The 9731-nt window shown below is 46.6% G+C and overlaps 1 long non-coding RNA gene across 1 annotated transcript; it reads left to right on the forward strand.

Moving 5' to 3' along the window:
* The first annotated feature begins 876 nt into the window (after nucleotides 1–876).
* LOC115073863 lies at nucleotides 877–8884 on the forward strand. Its single transcript, XR_003852144.1, has 2 exons — nucleotides 877–1019; nucleotides 8769–8884. It is a non-coding gene; the product is annotated as an uncharacterized LOC115073863 (long non-coding RNA).
* The last annotated feature ends 847 nt before the right edge of the window (nucleotides 8885–9731 follow it).

The raw sequence follows: 9731 nt of genomic DNA on the forward strand, positions 1-9731 counted from the left end.
CTGGACATCTTTCACAAATTTGTTTTGCTACTATATATATCCCTATACAGCCATATTTTCTTAAAATCATGTCACACATGGCCTGAGCTCCCCAATGGCTCCCCTGATGAAGAATAGCCATCATTTCTCGTGTGATCTGCTAATTCAACATCTGGCATCCATCAGGAAGGAGCCAAGCCCCTGCTTCACTTTGGATTGCCCCTATCTCTCTGAGTTTTGCCTGCTCTTCTTCAGTAAATATTGGCATGGTTTTAACCGGGATCAGGGCAGGTATCAATGTATACAGACTTATGCACCCTTTTTGCTCTGCCGCTTTCTTAGCAGCCTCATCCGCTAGTCTATTACCCCTTGCCTCTGGGGTAGTAGATTTTTGGTGCCCCGGTACATGAACAATTGCCACCTCCTGCAGAAGCATCAAACGCTCCAGCACTTGAATGACTAGCTCTTCATGTACCAGTTCTTTACCTTGGCTGTTAATAAGCTCTCTTTCTTTCCAAATTTTTCAAAGGTGTGTGCCACACCGAAAGCATATTGCAAGTCTGAATATATTGTTCCCTCCCCTTTTTCCATCAGTTGCAATACTCGGTCCAAAGCATACAACTCACAAGATTGAGCTGACCACGTATTAGGCAGTCTCCCCGATTCTACTGTTTCTAGGGTTTCCCCCGTCAATCATGGCATACCTGTTATGTCTCTTTCCCTGAATGCATCTAGATGAGCCGTCCACAAACAGCCTCCTTCCTGTGTGTAAGGTCTTATCAGACAGGTCCGTCCTTACTTTAGTCTGGTACTCAATTATGTCCAGACAATCATGGGTTACATCTGTTTCCCTTCCTTCCTCTTAAAAGAGGAACACTGCCGGGTCTATGCATGTATCTGTAGTTAGCACCAGATCATCCCTTTCCCTTAAGATAGCTTCATACTTCAATATTCTGGAATCTGTGAGCCACCTATGAGCTCGCTGCGTTAGAATGGACCTGACTGAATGTGGAGTGCTCACTATCAGTGCTCCCCCAAATGTAAGTTTTTCCCTTTCTCTTCTACTAACAGAGCTGTTGCGGGTACTGCCTGCACACAACCTCCTTCCTTTCTTTCAACTTGATCTGCAAGGGTGCTATATTTAACCCTCCCCTGTTGCTGTCTCGCACCCAGACCTCTGGTTCTATGTCAGCCTCATCTTCGGGTGTAAGTGGATTCATGTGGACGACCAGCTGGTCTCCCTCCACTTGAATATGTACTCCTAATTGTGTTAACAAATCTCTGCCTAGCAGGCTGCATCCTGCTTCTGGAATATAGAGAAGTTTTCCTTTCACTCTATTTCCTTGGTTTTCTATATTTGTTTCCTTCGGCACTGTGACTGAAAATTGTTCTCCCTTTACCCCAGAAACTATCAGTTTCTTGGGCGTTATCCTGACCCCTGCTGGTAAGCTTACTACTGAGGATCTAGCAGCTCCTGTGCCTACTAAAAAGGTTATCTCTTCTTTTTCTGGTCCTACCTCCAATTTTACAAAGGGTTCTCGGCAGGACCTAAACGTAAGTAGCCCCTGACCTCCCTATTCACTTTCATCCTCCATCATCGAGAAGACTCTTTCTTCTCTCAGTGTTTGGGGGCACTCCCTTCTTAAAGTGCCCTACCTGCCTGCAATGAAAACACCCTGCCCGATTTGTATTTTATTCTATAAATAAACCTTAAACCTTAGGATCCCATCCTTCTCGGGCTTCCTGGGGCGAGGGGATCCTATCCCTCTCAACCCCCTTATGCCAGGGGTAGCGAGCCCCTGGACTTTTATTGAAGTTTCCTTGCCGGGAGTAGCAACCTCTTGGACTGAAGCTTCTTTCTTCCTGGCCTCAGGATCCCATCCCTGTTGGCCCTGTTCCTCTAGTACTCCCTTCTCCCAAGGGAGCCTTTTCTATTTGTTTTCTTGCGGGCAAGTAGGGTGTTTTTTCTTTTTTTTTTTTTTTGTGCTGTCCCTGTTTCTCTTCCTCCCTCCTTATAAACACTTGCTGTGCTTCTTTCAATAACTCTTCTATGGAAACCTCCCTCAGGGGATACAGGGGTCTGAGTTCTCTGGTCATTCTGATCTTTTATCTTTTCTCCTAGCCCCAGATTCTGGAGCATCTGGGAACGGATACTGCTCTATATCAGGTAACTGCTTGAATTCTTTATCTAGTCCCGAGGCACCCTGCCAGTACCTTTGTTCCTTTTTTTTTTTTTTTTTTTTTTTTGCCTTTCCTGTTCTCTTTGTGCCCTGGCTGCAGCTTCTTCTACTGCACCCCAATCTATTCTGGTATCACCATCAATCTCCCCATGAATCCTCTTAACTATTGGGTGTGTTTCTGATTCCCTGACACCTTCACTTTCATACGCCAGGGGAGGGGAAAGGGCAATAGGGAGTGCATGCACTGGATCTAACTGTGGAAAGTGATCCAGGGGAGTCCCATTTCCTTTTCTCTATTTCCCAGGGAAGGTCATTTTTGGGAACTGTCTTAGGTTCTGATAATGGGCAACATAATTTCCCTGCTGCCTGTCCAACATGTGGCATATTCTGCCTCTTCCTGCTGCTGTATTATTATCCCACCCTGGGTCCAGGATGAGGTATTTTTGTTCAGCAGGGACATCTTGCTGTCCCTGCTGTTCTTTTTCCCAGACTTTCATTCTAGCTGCCCTAATCATTGCTCTCTCTTCTGCCTTGAACAGGATACCCATAATTGACTTTAGTTCCTCCCCCCCTACACGTATAAATATTAGGACCTAAAAACTGATCTGCCAGTCCTGTCGAGTCCTCTAGTAAGGATTTAATTTCCTTCTGGAAACTTCTAACTTCTGCACTAGTAAGGGGGCTACTAGCTTACCCTATATTTCCTCCTCCTACCGGTACTTCCCTAAGGGGACACATGTGCACCTCATTTTTCTTCAGTTTTCTAACCTTCCTTGTAGATCCTAGATTTGGGGTTTTAAGAAAAGGATATTGTTCTGTGTCCTTCTTTAACAGCTGTACTTCTCTTTTTAATACGGGGGGGGGGGGGGGGGGGAGATTCTCTCTCTCTCTCTCTTCCATTCCCGGTCTGCTTCTTCTTCTTTCTCTCTTTCTTCCTCACTTGCCGCTTCTTCTACCTTGTCCCATATATCACGATTATGGTCAGGGTCATCCTGACCCTTTCAACATTGATCTGTCTTCTCCCTGTACTGGTCCTGGCACAACTATTTGTGCTGGTTCTATCGCTGGTGTGGGTACATCTGCTATTTGTACGTCTGCCCCATACCTAGGTCAGTAAATGGCTGGTGGCATTATACACTGCTTAGACCATCCAAAGCAGCAATATTTTATCATCTTTTTCTTATCTTTCCCTTTAGTGTAGGACCTATTTTCCCACATTTCTAACATTTTCCCCAAGGGGCTATCGCAAGGGATAGAACCGGGATTGTATTTTTCCCCGCATCTGTCTAGGTACCTTATTCCCCATTGGAATCTCTTCTGGAATTTGTCACAGTCACTCAAATGTCCATACGCTTTGCCCGTCTCCGACTGCGGCCCTCGCGGTCCAACAGAAATGCGAATAGGGGCTCTGCACTCACTTCTTGTCTCAATTAAGGACGCATCTCATTCATCATACACACCTTCCAGATTCCACAAATCCACCCACCACAGGTAAACCCTTAATAGCCAAAATAGCCTTACCGTGATACAGATTGATCAGAGAAAGTTCCTTATTGCTGCCTTAGACTGTTTCGCTGAGTTCACTGGTCTCGGGTCACTCAGTCTGGACACTGACCTCCGGTGGTGAACCCAGGGACTGTTGAACTCAACAGGACGCATCTTCCCTTGTCCAGACACCGGAGTCCAGTATCCTGAAGAGATTAATCCCGGACGAGCCCCCATCTGTGGGAAGTAAAACAACACACTTTTCCCTTGCGGGAAAGATAAAACAGTGAACGAATAAGATTCAGCGAAACGAAGTCTTTATTGTAACATTTGCAAATGGATGCACACAAAACCAACACCAGCAGGTGTCAGTAATGAGGCATAAGCTTGCTATTAAAATACAGGGGTTTATATATCCAATTTAGTTCCTCTTTTTAAGCCTTTAGGTTAACTTGTTTTTCTGCCTTGGTACATATTGGGGGGGGGGGGGGGGCTGTAAGGGGGAGGTTAGGAGAAGGGGGGTTGGAGGAGGTCACATCCCTTCTTAGTCATGGCGGTGAGTGGAGCTGCCAGTATGGAGTAGTCTGCGATATAGTGACAGTAATAGTTCATGAATCCTAAGAACCTTTGTAGGGCCCGTAGACCAACTGTCTGAGGCCAGTCACAAATACCTTGGAGCTTGTCCGGGTCCATAGTGAATCCTTGGCTGGAAATGATGTAACCCAGGAATGGGAGACTAGACTGTTCAAAAAGGTATTTTTCAAGTTTGGCGTAGAGATGGTGGTCCCTGAGTCGCTGATGAATGGTCAGGACATGAGAACGATGGGATTAAAGATCTTTGGAAAAGATCAAGATTTCATCCAAATAGACTACAACGAAGGAGTATAGGAGGTCTCAGAAGATCTCATTCATCATTCTTTGGAAGATGGCAGGGGCGTTGCATAGCCCAAAGGGCATTACTACATACTCGTAGTGTCCATACCATGTATTAAACGTGGTTTTCCATATATCCATGGGTTGAATGCGGACTAAATTATAGGCCCCACGTAGGTCCAACTTGGTAAAGATTCGAGCCCCCTGTAGCCAATCGAACAGCTCGCTGATGAGCAGCAGTGGGTACCAGTCTTTGCGGGTGACGGCATTCAGGCCTCGGTAGTCAATACACGGCCTTAAGGTACCACCCTTCTTTTTCACAAAAAAGAACCCGGCGCCTGCCGGAGATGTAGAGGGTCTAATGAAACCTTTGGCTAGGTTTTCCTTAATATAGGTGGACATGGCCTGGGTCTCTGGAAGTGAGAGCGGGTAAGTTCTGCCCTTGGGAGGTGTACTGCCGGCTAAAGGTTCAATCGGGAAGTTGAACTTCCGGAGTGGAGCTAAGATGTCAGCTTGTTGTTTGGAGAAGACGTCTTGATAGTCAGTGTAGGGTGTAGGTAGCCCAGGAAGGGGGCATGGATGTTAGCACTGGAACGGACGGGGACACCTGCCATAGACAATGAGTTTGGCATGGGGGGCCCCACTGGGTAAGCTGGAGCGACTCCCAATCGAAATGGGAGTGCAATTGTAGCCATGGTAGACCAAGGGCAATGGGGTTTACTGACTGCTTGAGGATCAGGAGGGTTATCTCTTCTTCGTGGAGAGTCCCTACGGGGTGCATTGGTTGATGCGATCAGGTAAAGGTTCTCCATGGATGGAGGCAATTCACAAAGGCACCTTAAGGGGTTGTGTAGGAATTTGGAGTAGTGTAACTAGTTCCTCGAGAATGAAATTCCCACCAGCCCCAGTATCCACGAGGGTGGTAGTGGAGAAGGAGTGTGCCTCCCTGAGGAGGGAGACAGGCAGTGGAAGTTGAGGGTCGCTAACTGTAGTGCCCAAGCTTGGGACCCCCGCCAAGCTTAGTCTCTGGAGTTTCCAGAATGCACCGAACAAGTCTGGATAAGGTGACCAGGACCCCCACAGTAAAGGCAGAGACCGGACTTCCATCTTCAAAGGCGTTCCTCGGGAGTAAGACGATCGCAGTTTATTTGCATCGGTTCATCCTTTGGCAGAGAAGCCGCTGATGGTACCCTTGATCTGGGGCTAACGGATCGAGGTGGTTCCAGGGCCGGTCGACGGCTGGCTTTTACTTTATTTTTATTTATAAGCTTTTATATACCGACGTTCATTAAAACATATCACATCGGTTTACATATAACTCAAGATTGGAAAATACATCGAAACAGGGTGATTTGAACAGGATAAAACAGGGTGAACGTATAAAGCGAATCACGAAGAATAACATGGGGTGGGTGAGCGGAAAGAAAGCAAGCAACCATATGTACAGCAGAAAGATTGGTTAATGAGCCTTTAAATTAAATTAGTGAGTGTTATGAGGCATAAAGTCAGAGAGCGAGCTTAGGATCTTCAGGGAAACGCTTAACCGAAGAGCCATGTTTTGAGTTTTTTCCTGAAGGTCCGTTGGCAGGATTCTTGGCGAAGATCAGGTGGTAGAGCGTTCCACTGAGCAGGACCAGCGGTGGAGAGAGCACGTTTTCTAAGAGAGGACTTGGCTGGGGGAGTGTAGAGTGAACCTTTGTATGCCTATCTTATTGGTCTGGCAGAAGTGTGATGTTGAAGAGGGAACTTTAAATCAAGAGAGGATTGCAGGTGAATGGTCTTGTGAATCAGCATAAGAACTTTGTGATTCTGAATTTAAACGGTAGCCAGTGTAAACTTTTAAGAACGGGGGACACATGCTCTCCTCTGTTAGTATTAGGATCCTTGCGGTGGAGTTCTGTAGCATTTGTAAGGGTCTGGTGGTTGATGCAGGAAGGCTGAGTAGAAGGGAATTGCAGTAGTCTATTTTTGAAAATATGATGGCTTGGAGTACCGAGCGGAAATCGTGTGCGTGCAGGAGGGGTTTAAGCTTTTTTAGGATTTGAAGTTTGTAAAAGCATTCCTTTGTTGTATTGTTGATACATGATTTTAGGTTCAGGCAGTTGTCGATAATGACGCCAAGGTCTCTCACCTGGGTGATGTTGGTTGGATGAGGGGCGAGGGGGTTGCGGAAGGTCAGATTATTGTTGTCCTGAGAGATGATCAAGAGTTCGGTTTTTGAGGTATTAAAAACTAAATTAAGGCTGGCGAATAGGAGGTTGATGGACTGCAGACAACTGTTCCAGAAGTCGAGGGTTTTTGAGAGAGATTCATTAACTGGGATGAGGATCTGGACGTCGTCTGAAGTGTGTTACCTTTAAATTTGAGAGAAGTTGGCAGAGGGGGAGGAGATAAATGTTGAAAAGTGTGGGGGAAAGTGAGGATCCTTGTGGGGCTCCCCGTGATGATCTGACGGGGTGAGATTCCTTGTTACTTATTCTGACCTTGAAATTCCTGTTACAGAGGAAGGATTTAAACCAGTTGAGGACAGTTCCTGAGATGCCAATGTCTGAAAGACGGTTGATGAGGATAGAGTGGTTCACTGTGTCGAACGCCGCTGAGATATCGAGCAGCGCGAGAAGAAAAGTTGTTTTTTTATCGAGCCCCAAAAGTATGTGATCCGTAAGGGAGATTAGAAGAGATTCTGTATTCAGCGATTTATGGAATCCGAACTGAGCTGGGACGAGGATTTTGTGATCTTCCAGGTATTCAGCAAGTTGCTTGTTGACAATTTTCTTCATGAGTTTGGCGATAAAAGGTAGGTTGGCGATGGGTCGAAAGTTTGCTGGGTCGGTTGGATTCAGGTTGGGTTTCTTTAGTAGTGGTTTAATGGAAGCGAGTTTAAGAGAGTCTGGAACTGAACCTTGTGAAAGGGAGCAATTGATAATTTCAGCGATAGGTTTAGCAATTGTATTAGGGATGTTGATCAGTAGTTTTGAAGGGATGGGATCAGATGGATGATAAGAGGGTTTCATCTTTTTTAGAATGTTTTCTATTTCAAGGGGAGAAGCAGGGAGAAGCAGGCGTAACTTTGCGCGCACCGGGCCGGCTGCCACACTCCATGTTCCAGTCCAGGGGCTGGTCCGGAGGCCGCGGCCACCCCCCCCCCCCCCCGGAATGCCCTCGGGCCGAAACCACGCCCGCGGTGCCACCCCCGAAATGCTGCATCACTCGTGACATGCCCCCGAAACGCCACGTCACTCCTGGCACGCCCCCGACATGCCCCTCCATGCAAGCCCCGGGACTTGCGCGCGCCGCCGAACCTATGCAAAATAGGCTCGGCGCGCAGGGGGGGTTTGGGGTAGGTTTTCGGGGGGTACGCGTGTATCCCTTTTAAAATCTACCCCTCAGCGTAGGTGTACCCTGCTCTGTGGGCTATTGCCTCTTTCTTCAGTGACTGTGCCGTGCTTCCCCACTTCTCAAGTTAGCATTATGTGTACTTCTGTGCCTGTGCTGTGCTTCTCCGCTTCTTGGAGCAGCACCTGTGTACTTTAGTGACTGCGCCACGCTCCGTGCTCCTAGGAGTGGCGTTCTGCTTCAACATCAGAGACTGTGCTCGCACTTCCCCCGCTCCTCGGAGTAGTGCTCCGTGCATTGCTAGAGACCCCTGGGGCTTCCCCGCTTCTCGGGTAAGCCTACATCATTCCTCCCATGCCGACTCACCCCTTGGGGTTGTTCCTTCGGCACTCCTCCATACCTTGCCTTGCATTCCCCGTTCCTCGGGGCCTGCCAGCACTTCTCCACTGGGAGTTCCTACTCTGGCATTCGTACCCATACCCCAGTCTCCTGTTCTGTCTATACTCCCTGGGCTGTGTCATCTGCTGCTACAGACCTCGCTTCCCAACGGGGAGGCCCAGTGGGGATCCTCCCCGTGGGCGGTACCAACCTCACCTTGGGCCAAGGGCCCACTAACTCATGACTCCTAACAAGAGTTATACAGAGGCATTATATCTTCTGTTTTATTTTTCATTCCTTACCTGAAAATGCCAAAGATTCTATTTGCTTTTTGACTGCCGCTGCACACTATCCTGGGTGATGATGCCCAATATGAAACTCAACATTGCGTATCTATAGTTTGGATTATTCTTCCCTATATGCATCACTTATCCACATTAAATTTCATCTGTCAAATCCCCAGTCTCACAAGGTCCTCCTGCAATTCCTCACAATTGGCTTGTGATGAAACTACTTTGAATTTTGTGTCATTTGCAGATTTGATCACCTCACTCACTTCACCAGCACCGGGCATGTTTACAATCAATCACTGAAGAGAAAAGACAAAAAAAAAAAAGAAAAATCCGCTTTGAAATCTGAAAAGAGAATGCTGAGAGGAAAACAGTGAGCAAGAGACCCGCCCCCCTCTGACGTCATCCCGCCTAGCGTCGAGCCGGTAAACTGCGCCATTCCACCGGGTGTCGCGCGACAAAGGGGCACTCCCCTTTGTGCACCCCTTTGTGCAACCCATTGTGCCTCCTTTTCATTTTTAAACTTCTATGTTTCTTCCTCTTTTGTTTTATCTTTCTCCATGTTTTTCTTAGTTTTTATCCCTTGTTAACAATTTCCTTGTTATAAATGTTCAATGTTTTAGACAAAGGAAACATTTTGCCTGCATCTTCTGTTTTAATGTAAACCAGTATGATTTGTATATTATACAAGAATGTCGGTATATAAAAATTATAAATAAATAAATAAAAATCCCCAGGGCATTCCACGCTTGACCTTTCTCCATTGAAAGAAATGACCATTCACTCCTAATCTCTGATTCCTATATTTTAGCCAGGATCGTCTGGGATGTGTGAATAAAAACTTAAGGTAAGTAATACATTAAATACTTGTATAAAAATGGAAAATGGCATTTCATTAATAAACATCATGGAAAGGAAGTCGGTTATTTCTGCTGAATGCTATCGATTATAGAGGCTTGAAGTACATCTGAGTTGGCAACTATATTAACTGGAATGAAGCAGCCTTGTGCATATAAGCGGGAGCCTGGGTTTCCATAAGATTTAAGGACGTAGTCGTTGTTAGAGATTGCTAGTCCCCTGATGAAGCTGTGATGGTGAAACAAGGGCCCCTTGTAGGGTGTTATTCTCTTGGGCGTTATTCCCTGAGATTGATGGGCCATACCAGCTTTGAAATGACGACATTCACAAGAAATATCCAGTTGATGGGTTC

The sequence above is a fragment of the Rhinatrema bivittatum genome, chromosome 12 (genome assembly GCF_901001135.1).
Source record: "Rhinatrema bivittatum chromosome 12, aRhiBiv1.1, whole genome shotgun sequence".
NCBI classification, from domain to species: Eukaryota; Metazoa; Chordata; class Amphibia; order Gymnophiona; family Rhinatrematidae; genus Rhinatrema; species Rhinatrema bivittatum.